The sequence below is a fragment of the Corylus avellana genome, chromosome ca5 (assembly GCF_901000735.1).
Source record: "Corylus avellana chromosome ca5, CavTom2PMs-1.0".
Classification (NCBI taxonomy): domain Eukaryota; kingdom Viridiplantae; phylum Streptophyta; class Magnoliopsida; order Fagales; family Betulaceae; genus Corylus; species Corylus avellana.
Genome location: NC_081545.1, coordinates 4435369 through 4447114, shown reverse-complemented (window position 1 = coordinate 4447114; position 11746 = coordinate 4435369).

The following is an 11746-nucleotide window of genomic DNA, read 5'->3' as shown; positions in this document are numbered from 1 at the left end:
TCTCTCTCTCTTTCTCTTTCCCTCTTTGAGCTCTCTCTCTCAGACAATGACGGTGACGGTGAAACTCACCGGCGTCGATTCACTAGGTTCGGAAACGAAAGTGGTTTGGGTCCAACGGAGGTTTTGCTCAGAAGGCACGGAGCCAGCGGTTTGGCTCTCTCTCTCTCTCTCTCTCTATCACAGATGCTCTCTCCCTCTCTCTCTTTCCCTATTGAGCTCTCTCTCTCTCTCAGACGGTGACAGTGAAACTCATCGGCGTCCGTTGACTGGGTTCGAAAACGAAGGTGGTTTGGGTCCGACAGAGGTTTTGCTCTGGAGACGCCGGCAGTTTGGCTCCAGTAACGATGATGGTTTGGGTCTGGCGGGGGTTTTGCCTAGAAGATGCCGGTGATTTGGCTTCGGCTCTCTCTCAGACCACTCTATTAGATCTGGAGGTTTGGGTCCGTTGGGGAATATCAGACAGTCACTTTCCTTTTTCCATGTTTCCATGTTTCCTTTGGGTTTTAGTTTTCTGATTTCTGTTTATTATTCTTTGAGCTTTAAATAGAGGCTGTATACTTCTCCAGTGTGAACTTTGGTTTATGCTGCTTACTTATCTTACTTTCTTGTATGTGGGGATGAAGGGCGAGTAGCTGGTTTGTGTTCAATGGATTCTTCACAGCGGAGAATATCAGGACCAGCTTTAAACCTTTGAAATTTCTCCAGGCAAAGAAGTCCAGTTACTATTGTCTGGTAAAAGAAGTTGTTTAATTATATGCAGATCTTCTGTGGCTGCAATTTGATATCTCCTAGTTTCTCAATTATTTTTTGTTTTGATTTTCTTATACTACTGCGTGTGTGGCTAGATGATTTTCTGATACTACTGCGTGTTTTGGCAAGTCATTGACTGATACTATTGCGTCTTTGATCTTATCTTGTAACTATCATTGACTTGTTTGCAGAGATATTGAGAGAAGTACTTAGAAGAGAGAAGACAACACATTTTGCAGAGATATGGAGTACTAAGAAGAGAGAAGCCAAATCCTAAAGCATTTAGAAGAAGAGAATGCAACATTTTTTTTTTTTTTTAAATGTAATACTTATTGAGAGGTCATATTTGTAGTGGAATGGAGGTCAATTCTTGATCCAAATGTCATCAATATACAACATGCCCAACAACTTGCTAATGAATCTCTTCATTGTGTTGTTATTGACTTATTGCTTGAAATGCCAATCTTTGTAATCTGATGCATGCCAATTCCCATTAATGTACGAAGTGCACGTTTCAAATTCATTATTGACTTGATTTTTAGTTAAATTCAGAGCATAATATCAGATTGAATTTCAGCATAGACTTTTACAACAAAGGTTCCATTCCCTCTACAAGTTTGTTGAGATACAAGCAGCAAAATAAGTCACCTATAACTCAATCCTCATAATCCTTACAAATTAGAATTTTCAAATGGGAAATGTCAATTAGAACTGTTGATACAGCTTGTCTCAGTTGAGTCGGTTGTGAAGCTCTACCTTTGATCCCACTTCAACTTGGAAAACACACCCAAGACATCATCTATAAACACACCCAAGATTATATTTTGAGTCACTTGAATCACACTTCCTTAAATGCGAAGTGATAAAAAAATTTTTTTAGTGATAAGGCTCTATGCACAAATAAATCACATTCATTTGTCAATGCTTTTGTGCAATGGATATCAATCGGTGGAATCAAGATGCAAAAAAGTCAAAATTACTATATCCCCACAAGACATTGTACTTCAATGCACCAAGGACCAAATATCAACGTGTTGCATCAAAATATCCAATTAACATCTCTATATGAGAACTACATCTACATGTTACAAGTTTCAACATGAAAAAGAATCACTCCTTTGAATGTAAAGTTTTCCTGTTAGAATGAAGGAATAACATAAAAATACAAACAAGGAAGGTAAAAGACAATTAGGTACATAATAATTGTCTTCTCCTTTGCTATTGCTTTGGGTTTACCCTTCAGTAACCACGGTGTGTCAATACTTCCATCTCTTCTACCTCCAGATTGTATCCATCTCTTCTACCTCCAGCAAAATAAATGCTTTTTTTTTTTTTTTTTTTTTGTAAAACTTCACGTTAAGCAAACTGCAAACACCTGCTCACAGTGGTGTAGTAACATTTATATATAATAGACACAAATGCTTGAAACTAAAGGGAATGAAGAAAGAATTGATCCAAAGAAGAATTAATGGGAAACCTCACTTCAGTAAACTGAAGGCGGGGAGAACACTTACCAAAAAATCAAATTTCATTGCAAAATCATAACTTAAAAGCCCTAAAATTCTTACCCATTTTCGAAGTCAAACAAAACAACCACCAATTGTATATAAACAAACAAATCCAAACCCAAATCAAAACAAAAACCAAAGCAAACCCATTTAGGCAATTAAATCATAAATGAAGAAAAATCTAATCTTCATATAAAGGAAAAACCCATTTTCTTGCATTCACATGGGGAAAAAACTTGGTGGCTGAAGTGAGTTGGGTTGATTTTCTGTGGGTTTGTTTTGATCTTTCCTTTGATTTTTTCTATGAGCTGAATGGGAAGCAAAATTTCTTCCCTTGGACCAAGATTTTCCAACCAATTCAGTGAAGCAAAATCGAACTAGTGGAGCAAAAGAAACCCAACCCCCAACCTTGCCCATTCGGCCATGGCAGAAAGAACAGAAAGTTTCTCCCCATGCCCAATCGGTGCTCAACCGAAATACAAAGGAAAAAGCAAACCATAACTAACTAAAATTTTATACCCATTTTCGATTTAACAAACAACCCAAAGAAAACCCATCCAGTTCTTATAAAAAATCAAAGGAAATATCAAAACAAAACCCACAGAAAATCAACCCAACTCATTTCAACCACCAATTTTTCGTCCATTTAAACAAAGCATAATAATATGGTAACTTCAACAATTAAAAGAGAAGATAAGCTCACCTAGCAAAACCTCCGTCGGACCCAAACCCACCTTCATTTTCGAACCCAGTCAACCGACGCCGGTGAGTTTCACCGTCACCGTCTGAGAGAGAGAGCTCAAAGAGGGAAAGAGAGAGAGAGAGAGAGAGAGAGAGAGAGAGAGAGAGCTCAAAGAGGGAGAGCGGGAGAGAGAGAGAGAGCGTATGAGAGCGAGGGAGGGAGGGAAGGAGAGAGAGCGTCTTCCGAGTATCTTTTCATTAAAAAACAAAATAATAAAAAAAACTAATTGTAGTTCGTTTAACTACAGCCACGTAGGCAACTCCAAATTTTTCCATTGCGCCAAGCATTACTCAATATTATCATGCATAAATCATTCTACTAATATTAATATGATAGCCATATTAATTTTTAAAAAATAGGACATAGATATACATTTATTTTATAAGACTTGCAAACCCCACATGAACTCGACCAACACAAAATATGTGTTCATTAGTGAGTGGATTATTGAGCCCGGCCTCACGAAAAAACGGATTTTATTATCTATACATCTAGAATATTAATTTATTTACTCTCTAATTAGTTTTAAGTATATTGTATGTATAATGTGTTATATAAGAGAAAAAAAATGATATAAGAGAAAAAAAATGATATAAATTAAAATTTAAAAATTTATCTTGCAATTCTTGACGTGCCACATGAAGTTCTTGACGTGTCCGCATGTGGCACATCAAGAACTTCTTGACGTGTCCTGTGCTGACACGTCAAGAAGCATACCTCAGGAAGGAGCGAATCCAACCTAGGTTCAGCTCCTCCTTCTTCTTTTTTTCTTCTTTCTTTTTCCTTCCCTCTCTTTCTTTCTCCCCCGTGCGCGCCACAGCCCCCTCCCCTCCGCCACTTTTTTTTCATTGCCGACCGTATCTCCGTCTCCGTCACAATCACACGCATTCTCTCTCTCACTAGCTAGCTCGCTAATGACCGGGCATTCTCTCTCTCACCCTCTCTCTGGCTCTCAGTGTTTCTATCTTTCATCGGCCGTCATCACCACCGCTCCTCCCTCCGGCCATCACGAGCTCTCCCTCTGGCGATTCTCCAGCCTCTCCAGATCAGGTATATATATATATAGTGTGTTATTGCATAAAGTATATATATATATTAATTGATTTATTTATTTATATATTATATAAATAAATAATTTACAGTGTGTATTATTATATATTATTGATATAGTTATATTAGCAAATTAATTTTACATGTTAGCTAATTAATTTATTTGTTTGAGATATATGTTTTGTATGGTAAGAATATTGTTTAATGTATTTGCATGCATGCAAAATTACGTACATACATTTTTTGAAAGTAGGTTTTTTTGTGCAGGTTTTTGTATTTAGATTAATTTAGACCTAAATTTTGTGTAGGTTTAGTTTTTTTTGTGCAGGTTTTTGCATTTAGATTTAGACCTAAATTTTGTATAGGTTTTGCAAATGCACGCTATCAGAACCAAAAACCAAAAAACTTGCTTAAAAAAAAAAAAAAAAAAACAACAACAACAACAACAACAAATAACAAATGCATTGGATATGGTCGTTAATTTTTGTTTAGATTTTGAAAATTTAGAATAAGTATGTAAATGTTAAAAAAGAAAAACAAAGGAAAAAACAAAAGAAAACAAATAACATAGCTAGCTGGATTTATTTTATCTACGGTCCCCATATATAACAAATGCATAAATGTTATAATAAACGAAAAAAACAACAAAAACAACAACAACAACAACAACAAATAACCTAGCTAGCTAAATCTATTTTATCTAGGTTCCCCATATATAAAAAAATCATTTAGGTCTTACAAATTTAGATTATGTAAATGTCATAAAAATAATAATAATAATAATAATAATAATAATAATAATAATAATAATCTAGCTAGATAGCTAGATCTATTTTATCTAGGGTCCCCATGTATAACAAATGAATTTAAATTTGGACCTTAATTATGTTTAGGTTTTGCAAATTTAGGTTATATAGATGTTATAATTAAAATTAAATGTATGTGTTTATTTTTTTAAAATAATCCAAAAATTGAAATGATGTAATTAAAGAAATACACTAAAAAAAATAACAATTAACTAACTAACCTAAATTTATTTTACTCAATTAGGGTTCCAATAACTAAAGCTATGGACAAGAGTTGGATGACAAAGTCTAGAGATACGAGAGAATACAGAGACGGGTATAGATTATTCATGGACTTCGCAGTTATGAACTGTACAATCCCTGATAAAAAAATTCACTGCCCCTATAAGGCATGTCGTAATAAGCAGCGCCACCCGTCGGGTTTCGTACTCATCGATATATATTTTGATAAATTATTTGTGATTAACTTTCTTTATATGAGATACAAACTTGTTATTTAACGTACATGAGAGGATGAAAGAATTGATACTTACTGACCCAGCATTGATGTCGAGCGTGACTGAAGGGACGGTACGATGGACACCGAATGACGCATTTGCTCAAGCGCACTGAAATAAGCCTGAGTACGTTGGCAGGGTCCGAATGTTCTACCGGTGCGGGGCAGCATACATTCGTACTATACACCGTCCCAGGCACAGTCTCAGAATCCTAGGAACTTCTCGTTCTCACAGATGACAGAAAAGATTAGAAAACTTGAAGAGGAGCAGACATAACAAAGACGTGCAATGGATGAGATGTCCAAACAGATTGAAGAACAAAAAGCTCAGATAACGGAGAAAGATGTCATCTTTGAGGCCCGTTTCCGCCAGCTTGAGGCCATGCTCGCGTCGACATTTGGATCCGCGCCCGACAGAGGTAATGCTATATTTGCGTTGTTTTTGTTATTCTTCGGTTAACTTGACTATAGCCCACATCGATCACTTTAACTGTTAGAATAGTGTCTCCACAAAATTCTCAGGTAGCAACGCATTGTTCTCGTGGTTCATTTTAGAACTAACGTATATTTGCATTACTGTATATCTGTGTTTTGGATTTTTTTTATTGATTATTATTGGTTCACAACTTATTTGCAGGTAATGCGGGCTAGGCGTTGTGGGATGACTGTTGACTTGGAGAGAGCACATGGTTTCTCATCGCTGTTTGTATATATATTTTGTTACTATTTGTTGATGTATTTTTTTGTATATATATTTTGTTACTATGTATAACAAACATATAGTTTGCTATATGTTTGATAAGAGTAGTTGGAACAGAAATAGTTTGATTATATATTTGTTTTGTGTTGTGTTGGAACGTATTTTCGATGTAGATATTTGTAGTGTTGGAACGTATTTTCGATGTATATATTTGTTTTGTTTTTTGTTGTATTGGAACGTAGTATATGTGTTGGAATTTTGTTTAATTAATTTGTGTTGGAATTTCATATGTATTGGATGTATATGCAAATTGAATTTGAATTTTATATGTGTATTGGGTTGGATGTATTTGATATGTTTGATGTATTGGATTAATTGGATGTATTTGATATGTTTGATGTATTGGATTAATTGGATGTATTGGATATGTTTGAAATGAGGTTGTATAATATGTTTGATGTATTTGATTAATTGGATGTATTTGATATGTTTGATGTATTGGATTAATTGGATGTATTTGATTAATTGGATATGTTTGATGTATTGGATGTATTGGAGATGTTGTTGGGTGTATTGGATTAATTGGATGTAAATGTAGAAATTGGATTGAATTGAATTGAATGTATTGGATAATTTAAATGTAGATATTTGATTGAATTGAATGTATTGGATAATGTAAATGTAGATATTGGATTGAATTGAATTGAATGTATTGGATATTGGATATTGGATATTGAATGTATTGGATTGAATTGAATTGAATGTATTGGATATTGGATATTGGATATTGAATGTATTGGATTGAATTGAATTGAATGTATTGGATATTGGATATTGGATATTGAATTTAGATATTTGATTGAATGTAAATATTGGATTGAATTGAATTGAATGTATTAGATATTGGATATTGGATATTGGATATATATTGAATGTATTGGATATCAGGTTAATACGTAAATCTGAGTATAAACCCGAATAATTTAGAAAATATATCAATTTTAAAAATATATATATATTTTTTACGTGTCAAATGGTGTGACACGTCAAAAAAATTTTGACATGGTGAAATTCACTATGTCAAAAAAATTTTGACATGTTGAATTTACCACGTCAAAAATTTTTGACGTAGTGAAAATGCCACGTCAAAAACTTAGATTTTTTGACACCCGCCCTTTTAACCGTTGAGACACGTCAAAAAGGACACGTCAAAAATGGTTGGTAAAAAAAAAAATGTCAATTTTTGTAGTGAAGAAGAAATCCAAATCTTTTGTCAGGTAGACAGATAGATAAGAAATTTTTCCTTGCGATAGATTTTATGGATATTGTTCTCAAGTCTCTGGCCAAAGCATTTTGGTTGGTATACCAATATATATATATATATGCTTTATCGCATTATGAGAATATTATAAAATCAATGACTTCAGGAAAAGATGTATAGAATTAAGTGACAGTATATTTGGCCTTAATTTTGCTACGGAAGTTTTCATGGATGAACCACAAGTTATTATTAAGTTAAAGGAATTAATTTTTTTTAAGCAAAAATATTTATTGGAGTGTAGTCACAATTATTTAGTGTAATTAATCATGATTAAAATATTATTGAATAACAAATGTCGGGCGACATGATTACGGAAATATTTAAGCCAATAATTATTTTTTCCTTTAGGTCCCTCACTAAGCTGATATATATGTTAACCATAAAATAGGCTCTCTTATTTATATTTGGGCTAAGTGTTTTATTTAATTAAAACATAGGCTAGAGAAATTATTTAAAGTTGAGCTTGGGATAAAACTCATGCACTTTAAATAAAGCATGAAGGCATAAAGCCACAAATTAATTTCTAGGCTTGTGCGTAGGACTGCAAAGAAAAGGGCCTGGGATTTAAGCTTTAGGCAATTAGGCCCATGCTCCAGGGCAAGGGGATGCACGGCCCACAGAAAGTTTCTCCCTAGGTCGTGCGGCCACACAGGTGGAGGCTAGGGTTTGCCCTAGCAGGCCACCCAGTGTCCAAGTCCGACTTGCACTCTATTTTGCATCCTATCACACATTGCTTAGATTTTAAACTTCTCTTCCTAGCTGTGCCTATAAATAAAGAGGAGCTTAGGGCTCTCAAAATATTCAATCAAATGTTCTTGATTATAGTTTTCAGAAATTCTCTGAAAACTATATTAGTTCTTTGTGTTAACTTACGAAGAACAAAATTTAAGTTTTGAGGAGCCAAGCAAAAGCCCACACTCTCTTGGTTATAATCAGTCATTGGTGAGAAGATCTAGAGGCTACGATCTTTCACGTTCTTGAAGAACAAAAGAAAAGTTCTTCTGTCAAAATCCACAACATCAACTAGCTAGCTAGGGTAGGAAATGAAAGGATTATTGTAATAAGTAAACAAAATGAACAATAATCAAATGCTTTGTAGCAATTCAATTAACTAAAATCCTGATTTTTAAGTAGCATAATTTGGCAGCTTTTCTTTCTTGTCTTCCGAGGTTTGATGCAGATCAAAAAACATGAAATGTATATGGAGCGACTCAGCTAATGGTGTTGGTGTGCAATAAGACGCCCAATAAGGCAGCTCTGGAGATAGTGTAACCGCAGTAAAGAGAAATTCAAAGAATGGAGATGGAAAATTGTATAACCACAAACTCATGCCCCTAACAAAAACATAGGAAAGACATCCAAAATAAACATTGATATGACTTAGAGCTATCTGGAATTGCAGGGAGAAATGAAAGCTTTGAAAGCAAAAAGTAATTTTTTAGAAAAAAAAAAAAAAAAAATTTTTGTTTGGGTCAAAAACTTCATTTTTAAGCTTTTGCCAAAAGTGTGTTTTGACAATTTTTAGAGTAAAAAAGTCAAACAAGTATTTTTGAAATTTTTTACCTAACAAGCTATCTTTTGTTTGACATAATTTTTGATGTAATAAAAGTAATTTTTAAGCTTTCTATCGTAATCCCAAACAAGCTGCTTTTTTTTTTTTTTTTTACATGTCCACACAAGGAAAGGGGGAGGAGAGATTCAAACTAGTGACCACCGCTTCATAAGGCGTGGTCCACAGCTGATTGAGTTACCCCTTGGGGACTAACTCTTTTTTTTTCTTTCAAAAGTTAAAGAAGTACGTTTGGAGTTTTTTTTACCAACAAACTAGCTTTTTGTTCAACACATTTTTTTAGGTAATAAAAGTACTTTTTAAGTTCTCTAACGCAATTCCAAACATGCTAAGATTAGCTTTGTAAAGGAAATAGACAAAATTTTATTGATTCAATAACTCGTTCTTCCAAAAAAAAGCTTTTTTTTTTGGCAAAAGATTCATTTTTTAAGTTTTTGCCAAAAATGCGTTTTGAAGCTTTTTCTGAAAAAATAATAAAAAAATAATAATAAAAAAACTATTTCTTATTTTAAAAACTCTATTTTCAAACGCAATCTCAAAGATACTTTAAACATGCTAAGATTAGAAGATACTCAGAGTTTTTATTGATTGAATAACTCATTCTTCCAAAACTTTGATTCTTCAATACAATCAGGACACTTAAAAAAAAAGGACCCACGGCCGAACCCAGGACGTGGTTGTGTGTCCGTCACAACCCACGGCTTGGCAATGGGTCATTTTTTTCCCAATCTTTTTTGCCTTTTTTTAAAAAAAAAAAAAAAATTATTTTACGAAAGAGTATTTTTGTCATTTTTACTTCATTCTTGAGGATTTAATAAAGAAAATCCAAATGGATGGGAATGACCGAAAGGGGCTAATAAATTAAAACCTTGCATTACTTTTTAAAATTTAGAGGTACTTCAAAATTGGGCATAAATTTTCTACAAGCTAGATTGTAGAAAATTCATATTGAAATTCCAATAAAAAAAATGTAGTCAATTATGACTTGTAGCATGGGCCAACTCTGAAAAGAAAAACAGAAGACAATTTTGTTAATATTGATTCAAGCAAAAGAACATATACATCATTACAACGACTTTTGCGCTAGCGTGCTCATTGGTCATGTGTATAGAACCCTTTAACAAACTCGCATTTAAAGTGACATGTATAATTTAAGCTATTAATAAAGCATGTAAAAAGTATATATTATTAAAATAATAATAATAATAATAATTTTCCCGTTCTAAGGATATATATCATATTTGTAAAAAATTTCCTACCAACCAATTTATAAAAAATTCATGTTCTTTCAAATCTCTTTATAGAAAAGGAGACCCCTAAAAAGTCTCCTCTTTTTGTCTTTTGTTTTTTGTTTTTTGTTTTTTTTTTTTCATTGATTAGTTCACTCTTGAGCAACCCTGCAATGCATAGCAAACGACATGTATATCTGCATTATCAAGTTGACACCCTTAATTTATTATGAATTGAAAGTGATGTAAGGCAAACAACTTCTTAATATTTTCATTTCTCTGAAAAATAAAATAAAAATAAAAATAAAAAAAGAAGAAAAAGTTAACTTCCTTTTAAAACTATTACTAAACAATTTTTTTCATAAAAAATTTAAAATTTATTTTTACTTTATATCATGTCAATATATATATATATATATATACTCAAACAAAATATTCACGACAAAATTCTTTAACAAACGACGAGACCCTCTACATGAATATTCTATCATTTTCCTTGATATGAACATGAAAGAATCATCAAGTTTCTAGGACCATTAGCCGCAGTTGTTACCTTAATTTCCCAACAAGACAAAATAAATAAAAAACTGGGGGTAATCATTTAATTTGTTGAATTTGGTCTCATCATTATTTTTTTTTTCCTGAACAAATCTTCCGAATAACGAAAAGTTTTTCTTCAAATGATTGCAAAGAGTATGATATTTAAATTCATCATTCAATTTTATTTTTTATTTTTTCTATTCTATGCAGAAAAGGAGAAAAATAGGAAAATTACAAAAAACATAAAAGACAAAGACAAAGACAAAGACAGACAACAGGACAGAGGGGCATTCAATTTCTGAAGTCTTTGCCTTTGCGCGCGTCCCCTACGGCTACGACCGACGACCAAGTCTCAAATGCCAATTTCTTTAGTCTTAATCCCACGTACGCTTCAAGACTCAAATAATTGGATGAATTTATTATAATCTTTTATCTCTCCAATTAAATTAAATTAAATTTTATAATGAATTATATATTGATAAATTTCTAAGATTAAAAAAAATAAATGGAATTTTGGACATACAATAATTGTAAAAGTGTGTCATGACCTTGGCACTAGCACATTAGTTAATTAGGGAAAAAAAATTTGACCTCTTCATCGGCACAACGGCACTACTCAGCCCACTCAATTTGATGGCCACAGCCAAATTTGAGCCATCTTAAAGTTGTTGTGGTTGGTATAACCTAGGGTGTCAATGCGGACGGTTAAAAACCGCCCGCTAACCGCTTAACCGTATTAACCGTCTAACCGCTATAACCGCCTAGCGGTTAGGTTTACTAACCATAACCGCTAACCGCTTTTTATATAATATATTTTTATAATTATAATTATAAAAATATTTATACATATAACACAATCACTTGATCATTAAATCACAATTTTTTTTTTAAATAATTAAATTACAATTTGAGTATTAATATATTATCACTATAATTTATATGATTCTATCATATAATCACTTGATCATTAAATCATAATTTTTTTAAAAAAATAATTAAATCACAATTTGAGTATTAATATATTATTACTATAA